This window comes from Marmota flaviventris, chromosome 9 (assembly GCF_047511675.1).
Source record: "Marmota flaviventris isolate mMarFla1 chromosome 9, mMarFla1.hap1, whole genome shotgun sequence".
Lineage (NCBI taxonomy): Eukaryota > Metazoa > Chordata > Mammalia > Rodentia > Sciuridae > Marmota > Marmota flaviventris.
Window position 1 is genome coordinate 18,127,191 of NC_092506.1, and position 10,408 is coordinate 18,137,598.

General features: G+C 33.5%; 1 pseudogene; it reads right to left on the reverse strand.

The window, feature by feature from the left end:
* Positions 1–5,034: 5,034 nt before the first annotated feature.
* LOC114084340 (olfactory receptor 4P4-like) lies at positions 5,035–5,964 on the reverse strand (annotated as a pseudogene).
* Positions 5,965–10,408: the final 4,444 nt, after the last annotated feature.

Consider the following 10,408-nt stretch of genomic DNA (forward strand, 5'->3'; position numbering starts at 1 on the left):
ACACTCCAAGACTAGAATAATGCAGGCAATAAACAAAAACTACATACTAAACCTGTTCCTCTCTCCTACAAATATAAGCCATATAAAAAGGGTGGGCTGTATCATGCATGTATCAGGTTAAAGAGCATTGAATTCCCTGCTCCCAATCTCCCACAGCTGCAGAAGCCGCTCTGAGATATCAATGGACTAGAAAAGAAGACATCAGGAATTATGTTCTAGTTCTTCACTCACTTTAATTTCTAATCAACTCTTCTGGACTTCAGTCTGTAAAACAGTGAATCTAGTCCTAAGGATTTATAAGAAACTTTTGAATTTTTGCAATACCCTTGATCTCCTTATCATTGCAAAAAGCAAATTTTTAACACAATCCATAAACAAAGTGAAGTGAAACTACCTGGATTTATACTGTAGATTTGCTATGGTCAAATATGTGGTCTCAGTAAGCTATTTAACTTCACTACCCATGTGTGGGTCTAATAATTCTTATACTATTTTATGATTTGAGCATTCAAATGTCCTAACATTCTTCTAAACTCCTTGTTGGTATTAATTTTTAAATCTTCACAACAACTCTTAGAATACTTGTGAACCCATTTTATAAAAGCAGATACTATGTAATGAAAAATATTAAATAATTTGCCAAAGGCCATATCCCTAAAACGTATGTCAAAAACTACTAACACCTGACCTGGCAATACAATTAAAATTTTGTCCACTTAACCCAGTACTTGACAAATACCATGTAAACAAAAAACACTTCATATTGATACTATTATTATTTTAAAAATCCTTTCAGTGACTCAAATATTTCAATTTTTATAATGTAAGCCAAAGTAAATGTGTTAGATCCTTAATTTACAAGATCTTAAGTCCCTCAAGGATGTAGAGACTGTCATACATATTGCATAGAAATACTTAGAATTCTTACACAGATTTAATTTTGAATTCTAGCCACCTCTCCTGCATCTTTGTGATTTTTGTCATGTAATTCTTTTTCTTAGATCACTGAACTGCTGATGAGTACAGTGGAGATCAGATGAGTTCATGTAGTTCCAACTATGTGGAAAGAATTAACTTCCACTTATTAAATACATGAGAGAGTCATCATGTCCATCACAGGAGCACAACAAATTATTTTACTCAAACTTTTGTTTCTATGTCTTGTCAGTTAGAGGCTAACATTCATTTAAAGAGCAATCATTAAATGATTATTGAATGAGTAAAGATATAACTTCAAAGATTTAAGAAAGTACATACACAAACCATTCAAAAATATTAATCAATATAATAACAATCATTGCATGCAACAAGGGCTGGCAGCAAAGTAACAGAGATAATGTAAACACAGACCCAAGTTCTGAGATAACTGCATTTGTTATTGAAGTGACCTGCATAGGGTCTCTGGTTAATTCTCTTTTTTAGTAAAGTACAGAGTAATGACCTTGGTGGTATCTGTTAAAAAAAAATCTCATTTGTCCTTTTAGTGTGTATAGCCTGTCAATCACTTTTTCTTAATCATACTTTTTTGACTGTCTACCAAAACTTCCAATGATCTTTTTTTATTTCGTATTTGAAATTTACTACTCTAGTAAGCATCCCTCTTATGTGTACCTGTCCTTCCAAAATATTACATCACACCCTCAACAAAGCTCTGAATCTATCATCAACCTAGCCTCAAAAGAAGCTAGTTTATCAAATTCAGACAGGATGTCTCTACTTGATTTTAACTGACAGTCAATCTGATTTCAATACATTGGAGGCAAAATTTGGTCTTCCACAGTCAGGATAAAGCAAGAGGAGAAATAACTCACCACACATGTATCCATCCTTCAATAATTATGAATCCAGTCCTCTTTTCTCTCTTTATACAGTTTTCTCTTTTCTCCTAGAAATTGACAATTCTCTTACTTCCTAGATAATTTTATTTCAGGTTCTAGGATTCACATTTAACTCTTCCAAGGCCACCATGTATTCATAGAAAAAAGATGAGTGTATCACTTTAGAAATAACTAACTAACACCTGTCATACATCCAGTATTCACCCAAACAATGCAATATCATGTGATAATAACAAGAGTTTGAAGGCAAGTGGGATAATTTAAAAACCCAAAGGAGTCAAATCACAATCTATATCAGAATCTATAACTAAAATTATTATAGAATATGTTCAGATTCGAAGGATACTAAATGTTTAATGAAGCAAACTTTTTTATGCTGCATTTTGTTTGTGTATATTCTGAAGCGTTGATTTATTCCTTCTATGTCTTTTGGATTTACTTCCCCAGATTGTAGACTCAACAGGTTCATTTCCTCTAGAAACAAGTTAGCAAACTTTGAAATTAGACTAGGATCCAGACAATAAATACTATGAAAAGCCAGTTAACTTTGCCAACGGTTTAAGAATCTCTGGTGTTAACCTCCTCCAGTGACTGAGTTCCCTTGCACTTTACACAACAAATTTACTGATGAAATCAAATATGATGGGATTTTTTAAAAGAATGTATTCATTCAGTAATCGCTATACATTGAATGAGCAGAGAGGTATATCGCTGCCTGTTATGATATGTAATGTGCTTCATTTCCTCAAAAAGTGCATTTATTATATTTCTGAGGGAAATTTAGAAACTGTTTTAGTTTTCTGATAAGAAACAGAATGTAAAAAATTAAAAATAATAAATATTAGTATGGTTTTATATTATAACAATTTAGAAATCTTTCTTCCAAAGAAGTTGAAAAAGTTAGAAATATTTTAATTTTGCCCATAACATTTTGTTTTCTTTTCTCTTTTCCGTCTTGAACATCTGTGTCTAGAGTTGAAGTTGACTTCTTGTGGACTATGTGAGCAGAACAAACCACAGAAAATGCATGCTGAACACTGACTCTGCCCAGGGTACCAAGCATTCTCAGGCCATCTTCCCACTGACCTGATGAGGCAGACTCTTGTTTCTGATTTTACCAGCAGAAATCCCTGTAACATAGAACACATGCATTGCCTCAGGTGGCAGGGAAGGGTTTAGCACCAACAGTCAGGAAAACAGTTAATTCTGGGGGAAGAGACAGGGTGAGGCCACAAGAGGACATGTTGTGACTTTGGAGATCATGGCAGGCATCTCTGTCTTAATTAAAAAAAAAAAAAAAAAAAAAAAAAAAAAAACTCTGCTATGAACTACATTTCACTAAATGACATGTGGTTTTCTGTGAGTTTACTTTTGAAGGAGATGATAAAGAAGACTGCATGATCAGTAAATGTCATATCTGGAAAAAAAATTCACAGCTGGATGGATAACTTCTGTTGTAAAATGTTTTAATTTTTTTTCATATGGAAACTCAATTTATCATTTCATATTTAGGTAATACTGATAAGTTTTCTTGTTAGTTTTCTGGCATAAAAGGAATATAAGAAACACAGAAGTCTCCTGATTTACCTAGATTTGGGCAGTAAGAAAATGGTAGAATTACATTCATCAAGGTTTAATGACTGAGTCATTGCTCTTTTTTTTAATTTTTTTTTTATTTTTGTCAGTGCTTTAAGATGTGGCCTTTGGGCCGGGTGTGGTTGCAGATGCTTAAAATCCCAGCAGCTCAGGAGGCTGAGGTAGGAGGATCCCAAGTTCAAAGCCAGCCTCAGCAAAAGTGAGGCACTAAGAAACTCAGTGAGACCTTGTCTCTAAATAAATAAAATGCAAAATAGGGCTGGGGATGTGGCCTCCATAGTTGAGCGCTCCTGAGTTCAATCTGCAGTATCCCCCTTCCCCCATAAAAAATTGGCCTTTAATTATGAATAAGAAATATTTCATTCGTCTGGGTTTCAACTGACCCCTAAGATTTTACAGAGATTCATCATATTTATTTTGAAATTGCTTTTAGGAGAAAAATATGGAGAATTTATGATCAAAAAGAACATGGAGGTAGGTAAATTATGTAGTCAAATGAATATGAAGGTGTCATTTTCTGAATTCATAAAAGATAAGACAAGGACTAAGAATAACATATTTTGCTATCAGCCCTTTTATCCTGAAACCTGTAGGCATTGTTATATTGTCTTCTACTGTTTGGTATTAGAGAATGATCTAATCTGGAAAATATAAATTTTTATTTATAATTTATGAAAAAATATAATTTATATAATTATTTTCCAATATAAATTGGTACGGTGTGCCTTCCATATCATGTTTCTTCCATTGCCCCTCATTCCACCATACTGGTCACCCATCTATTCTCACAGTACTCTCCTTCCAGTTTTGTTACCTTCAACCTATACTTATGAAGGAACACACAATAATTTTCTCCTGAGTCTGGCATATTTTGCTCAAAATTATGGTCTCCAATTCCATTAATTTTCCTGAATATTACACAAATTTGTCTTCTTTATGGTTCAGTAAGACTCCGTTGTACGTACATACCATATGTTCTTTAGGCATTCATCAATTTATGGACACCTAGGCTGGTTCCATAGTTTGGCTATTGACAATTGTTATGGAATAAACATGAATATGCATGTATCTCTAATGTGTGTTAAATTTAACTCTTTAAAATGTTTCCCTGCCTATGATATGTGGTTGTAGTAGAGGCACTGTAACTTAAGAGAAAGACAAACCACTGTTTCTTATTTACATTTCATATGAAATTCTCTGGTATCTTTCATTACATAATTGATTTCAGAATGCCATCATGGAATATTGCATTGGCATTGTATCAGATAATAAACCACTAATAAGAATTATTTTAATTTCTGAAAAAACTTTTAACCTCAAAATATAAAGAATGATAACAGAATTGATTATATGACAAAGTCTCCCTTCCTTTAAACTAGAATATCATGCATGTGTACCTATATGTATGTGTATATATTTCCTTACTTGATTTCAGTCTTACAGGTGGAATTGTCCTTTTAATGGTATTGCTTCAGTTTCTAATCTCTTGACATTTATCAACAAATGATTTTTCTTCAATAATTTGAAAACCAATAGTGCCCCTGGAATATAGTAAAAGTTTATTGTTGCATACATTTGGTTGCACATTAAATAGTACATATCAATTATATTTTTCTTCTAAAAATGCCTTTTGGCACCAAACTTTTCTCATGACCTTTTTCATCTCTGTGTTCTGCAAGGTGTAGATGAGGGGATTGAACATAGGAGCAATAATGGTATAAAACAGAGCAAAGAATTTGTCCTCAGGGAAAGTGGTAGGAGGTCTAAGGTAGGCAAATATAGAAGGTGCAAAAAATAAGATAACCACAGTGATATGAGACCCACAAGTAGAGAGGGCTTTGCTTCTCCCCTCTGCTGAGTGATTTCTTAGTGTGAATAGAATAATGATATAAGACCCAAACAAGAGAACAAATACTACCAAGGCAATCAGTCCTGAATTGGCAACCATAAGAACACCAGTGATGTAGGTGTCAGTACAGGCAACTTGCAGCAAAGGAAAAATGTCACAATAGTAGTGATCAATTTTATTGGGGCCACAGAAGGTAACCTAATTATCATAGAGAACTGGGGAAAAGAGTGGGAGCTCCATCAGCCCAAGCAGCCAAGATCAAGAAATTGCACTTAGTTCTTCTCATGATGGTCCTGTAGTGCAGAGGTTTGCAGATGGCAACATAGCGATCAAAGGCCATGGCTGCCAGGATGAATATTTCAATCAGTCTAAAGAAGTGCATGGCAAAGACCTGCAACATTCAGTTGCCATAGGAGATGGTGTTTCTTCCCACTATCTGGTCACCAGTTTGGGTGTCAGACAGGATGTACAGCAGATGTCCATAGAAGATAAGTGACTGAGGAAATAGTACATAGGTTGGTGAGAAAGAGAACTGCAGCCAATAGAGATGAGGATCAGAAGGTTTCCCACCAAGACAGCAAGATAACAAAATAAGAAGAACACAAGACAAAATATTTGTATGTTATGGTCAGAAGAAAGGCCCATGAGAATGAATTCTGATACGTTTCTCTGACTTTCCATATATTTCATGGTTTGTGCAAACATCTGAGTACCTGTGGCAAAATGAAATTGGAGAAAAGCCTTTGCAATAGGATCACAATCATGTAAACACTATCATTAAATCCTGGGATCCAGTCTAACAAATCACACAAGTTAGTTAATTAATAAACCAATCTATTAATTATATTTTTTCCTTGGGATGTTATAACTTATTTATCTAATAGTTTTTTTAAAAATATTTCCAGTATTCTGCCGTATTGGTAATACAAAGAACATATTTAATTGGTTTTTGAAATGTGATGATTTAAAATTGCCATTTATCTAAAATAAAATGTTTACTTGTAATCATTTACAACATTTATAATCAGGAAAGAAGAATTTAGAGAATTTAGTATAATACAAAAAAACTGTTTTATAATTTTAATTATGTTGTTTAGACATGATTGTGTTTTCATTTTAGGTAATATTCCCTTTCCCTAGCAGGTCTCTGAATTGTCTACAGACACATGATCAAGGAATACATTTTCATTTATTGTAAAAATCACCTTAATTGTGAGCTGTGTGATTGATGGATAATATTCCTTGAATCCCCCATGAAGACTTAGGGATTGGGGACACTGCGTATTAAACATCCACCTTGGATAACAAGTTAAGTTAAACTTTCAGTTCTAGCTGAATTTATTGGATTGTATTAAAAGGGGAAAGTCTCAACCTGGCCCTATTCTTTCAATATCTCAGTAATACTTCATACTTTCCCTCTTTTTTGTGGAGACATCAAGTATTATCCTTGAAATTATGTATAAGTTACAGCACTTCAACAAAACGTAATAACTTTTATCTCTTTAAATATTTTGTCACAATCACTGCAAGTAGTATATCATTTCTGAAAATAATATATAACATTCCTTTATATAAACGTGCATAAAACAGAAGTGATCTTGAAAATAAATTTTAAATGATAAGTCTAGCTATTAGAATGAAGTTAGAATTAAAATACCCATCAAAGTTAACCATATTAGTTTCTGTATAGAAGGAAGCAATTAAGAAAAACAGTGAATTCTCCAGTTCAGAGAGTTACTATAGTAAAATATTATAAAAAGTAGATCTCCTAGAACTTCTTTAGTTATGTTTCATAAGGATGGCACCATGTATCAGATGGAACAGCAGTGGGAGGAACTACCACCATAACCTCAGACCATGAGGTCACTGTCAACCACACCATTGTAGTTATAAGTATAAACTGCCATATTCCAAATGCATGTTTATAGAAATAAGATACCATCACTCCTGGAGGCACAGGGAGAACAAAAACAACAAGGTGCAAGAAAATATAGTCAGGAAAATATATGACATTTTACAAAACAAATTTCCAGTATTAGACAAGTAAATGAAGAAGAAGTCATTATAAACTAAAGTGTGCATGTTATAAAATCAGTGAAGAACTAATTAGAAATCATAGAACTCAATAATAAATAAACAAGTAAATAAATAAATAAAGGACAACCATTTTTATTCAAGCGTCTATAAATTGGTTAACTTGTGATATAATATGTAGTGTAAAGGTCTGGCGAACGTCGGAGGAAAAGACCACGAAGAGACTGTCTCATGCAACAGCAAAGGGTTTATTGGGGGTCCAGCATGCTGGGGCTCAGAGCTCACTTCAGAGGAGCAAAGAACAAAGAGCCCCGGGAACAACTTGAGCAGAGCTTATATACATTTTTGGATGGGGCAGGGACTTTACATACATCATAGCATCCTTTAGCAAATCATCACATACTGCAGGAAAATCAAAGAACAACTCTAAAACATGATTAGCACATTCACTGGCGGGAACAGGTTGGGTGGGGGTGATTGGTCAGTACTAAGATGGGTATATATTTAAACTGATTGGTTTAAGCCCTGAGGTGTGTACGTGTGGGACTGCATGGTTTCTGAGGAAAAGGGGGTTGTTCTCCTTGAGCAACTAGGTGGTCAGGGGAGATTTCGACACACATCTAATGGGCAGTTCCAGGAATTGTTTTACTGCCACATGAATTTCAGGGTCCGAATGCAACTTAAAAACTTTTCAGGACAAACCTTATCCTTTACATTTCAATTTTTTTTTTTTTTTTTATCCTTTCAGTAGAACATTCAGTACCTAGCTATCTCTGATATCTCCAAAGTACATGATTCATAATATGGCTGTTTAAATATTTTTGCTTCAGTCTAGCTATTTAGTTATATATATATATATATATATATATATATATATATATATATATATATATATATATATTTATATATATATAAATATATATATATAAATAAATATATATATATATATAATGTGGCATCAAGGCAAAGCAGGCATCTTTTCAGATAAGGAGATGGAAGTCAATCACCCACTTTGGATTTATACAATATAAAAATCCTTTCTCCAGAAATTGTATTATGTATTTTATTTTCTGAAACAATTTACACGGGGTTTTAGAAAGCCTAAGTATGATTATTGTGAATTTCTCCATTTTTCAAAAAAGCTTTTCTTCTTTATGCAAGATAATTAACTTCTCCAAGTTTTAGTTTCAACATTGATTAAGCAATCAAAATACAGACATCATTTAGTAAAATTATGAGGCAAATCTGAGATTCTGATGCCTAATCTCCTGGTAGAATAAAAGGTACTTAACTAAAAATTATTACCTTGCCCTTATCCTGTTCTTTCTTTAAATAAAATGTATAAAGATTGTCAAACAATCCAAACAAAACTGGAAGTAGACACTGTTTGGCTGACAAAAAAATAAATAGGAGGACTTTATTGTTTACATGGAGAATTTCATAACACCTGATTTTAAATAGGTAAATTTCTATACTATTAAAGTTAAGTTAAAATGTTAATTTTAATATTTTGCAGTGCTGCTGAACAGTCTTGCTTACCCCTTACAAGTTATCGTCAGCAATGTTAAGAATGCTTCCCCTGGGGCTGGGGATGTATGTAGCTCAGTGGCAGAGAGCTTGCCTAGCATGTGTGAGGCACTGGGTTTGATACTTGGCGTCACATAAAAATAAACAAAATAAAGGCATTATGTTCATTTACAACTACAAAAAATTATCTTAAAAGACTGCATCTCCTCTAGTTTCTCTAGCTTACAAATATTAAATATATACTCTCTTATTGGTGACATCAGAGTTTGCCTTTATTATAAACTTAGTTTAAGTGATTCCAGTAAACCTAGAGAAAGTTTGAGAAATGGTCTTTTGAAAGGTGATAATTTTTCCAAAGATCAGAATTTGGAAGATCTCTCACAGCCTGAGAATTTTATTCTGTTTACATATAATATACAAAATACCAACTCTGCTTACAAGCCAAACATTGCAAAAAATGTGTTCTACTCTCAACTAAATTTGATAGACCACATGTGAATGCATACCATTAAAATAACAAGAGCAGATGGCAAATAGATCTAGTGATCTTAAACAAGGATTCTAAAAGGTATTACCTGCACATCAATTGTGGATGTTCTTCAAGGTAGTTTTATATTACTCCAGAAAATGTCTTGTTCATGCATTTACCTTCCTCAGTAATACAGTTAGCTTATTTTCCTTTGATATATACACCTGAAATAAAAGGCAAAATTATGAATCAGTGATTCAAACAAATTTGGGCCATTTCTTAGAAAATATCCTCAAGATTGCTTTCTTTTCATGTGTAAGAGAAAAATTTCACTATTTTGCAAGGAGAATGAGTTTAAATCCTGCTCAAAACTTTAAAACTGTCCTGAAGGCTAAGGATGTCTCTCAGTTGATAGAGTGCTTTCCTGTATGCACAAAGCCCTGGGTTCAATCCTCAGCACCAAAAAACAAACAAACAAACAAACAAAAAAACTGTCCTGAATTCACAGTGAAATATCTGTTCATTTCACAAGAAAATGATGTAAGATTTAAATTGCCATACAACTTCCTTTCACCTGCTGATGCTCTAAGGTAAACAAAACCATCATGCCTATATGTATGCTCTAAGAGTCATCTGTTTTATACCCACTTCTGAAAAAAAAATTGCACTTCAGGACCTAACTAAAAATAGAGAAGAGATCATAGGTGTTTTTTTAAATTATGAAAGCAACGAGAAATTGTTTTCCCAGAAGTATTTCTCAAAAGGTTTTCATTTAAGAAAAAAAATCTATCCACTGGACCAAAGTTATATTCCTCAATTCTTCTGGGAATTTTGGGACTGTAAATTTACTTTGTATTTTGGCAATAGCCACTTTCTATGCACTCTCTCTCTGGAGGCTAGTACTGTTACTTAGACCCAGAGCAGCTCAGGAATTCTATTAGTTCTGATTAACTCCTCCTCTTAGAGTAAGAAGTAATGTGGGCAGCCCTACAGGACTTTAAGGTTTTCATAGGAGAGGTCTGTATTTCTGGAGAGGAGAGAAAAGAAAATCAGATAGACAAGTAGATAGATAGAAGACAAACTGATGGTCAGACA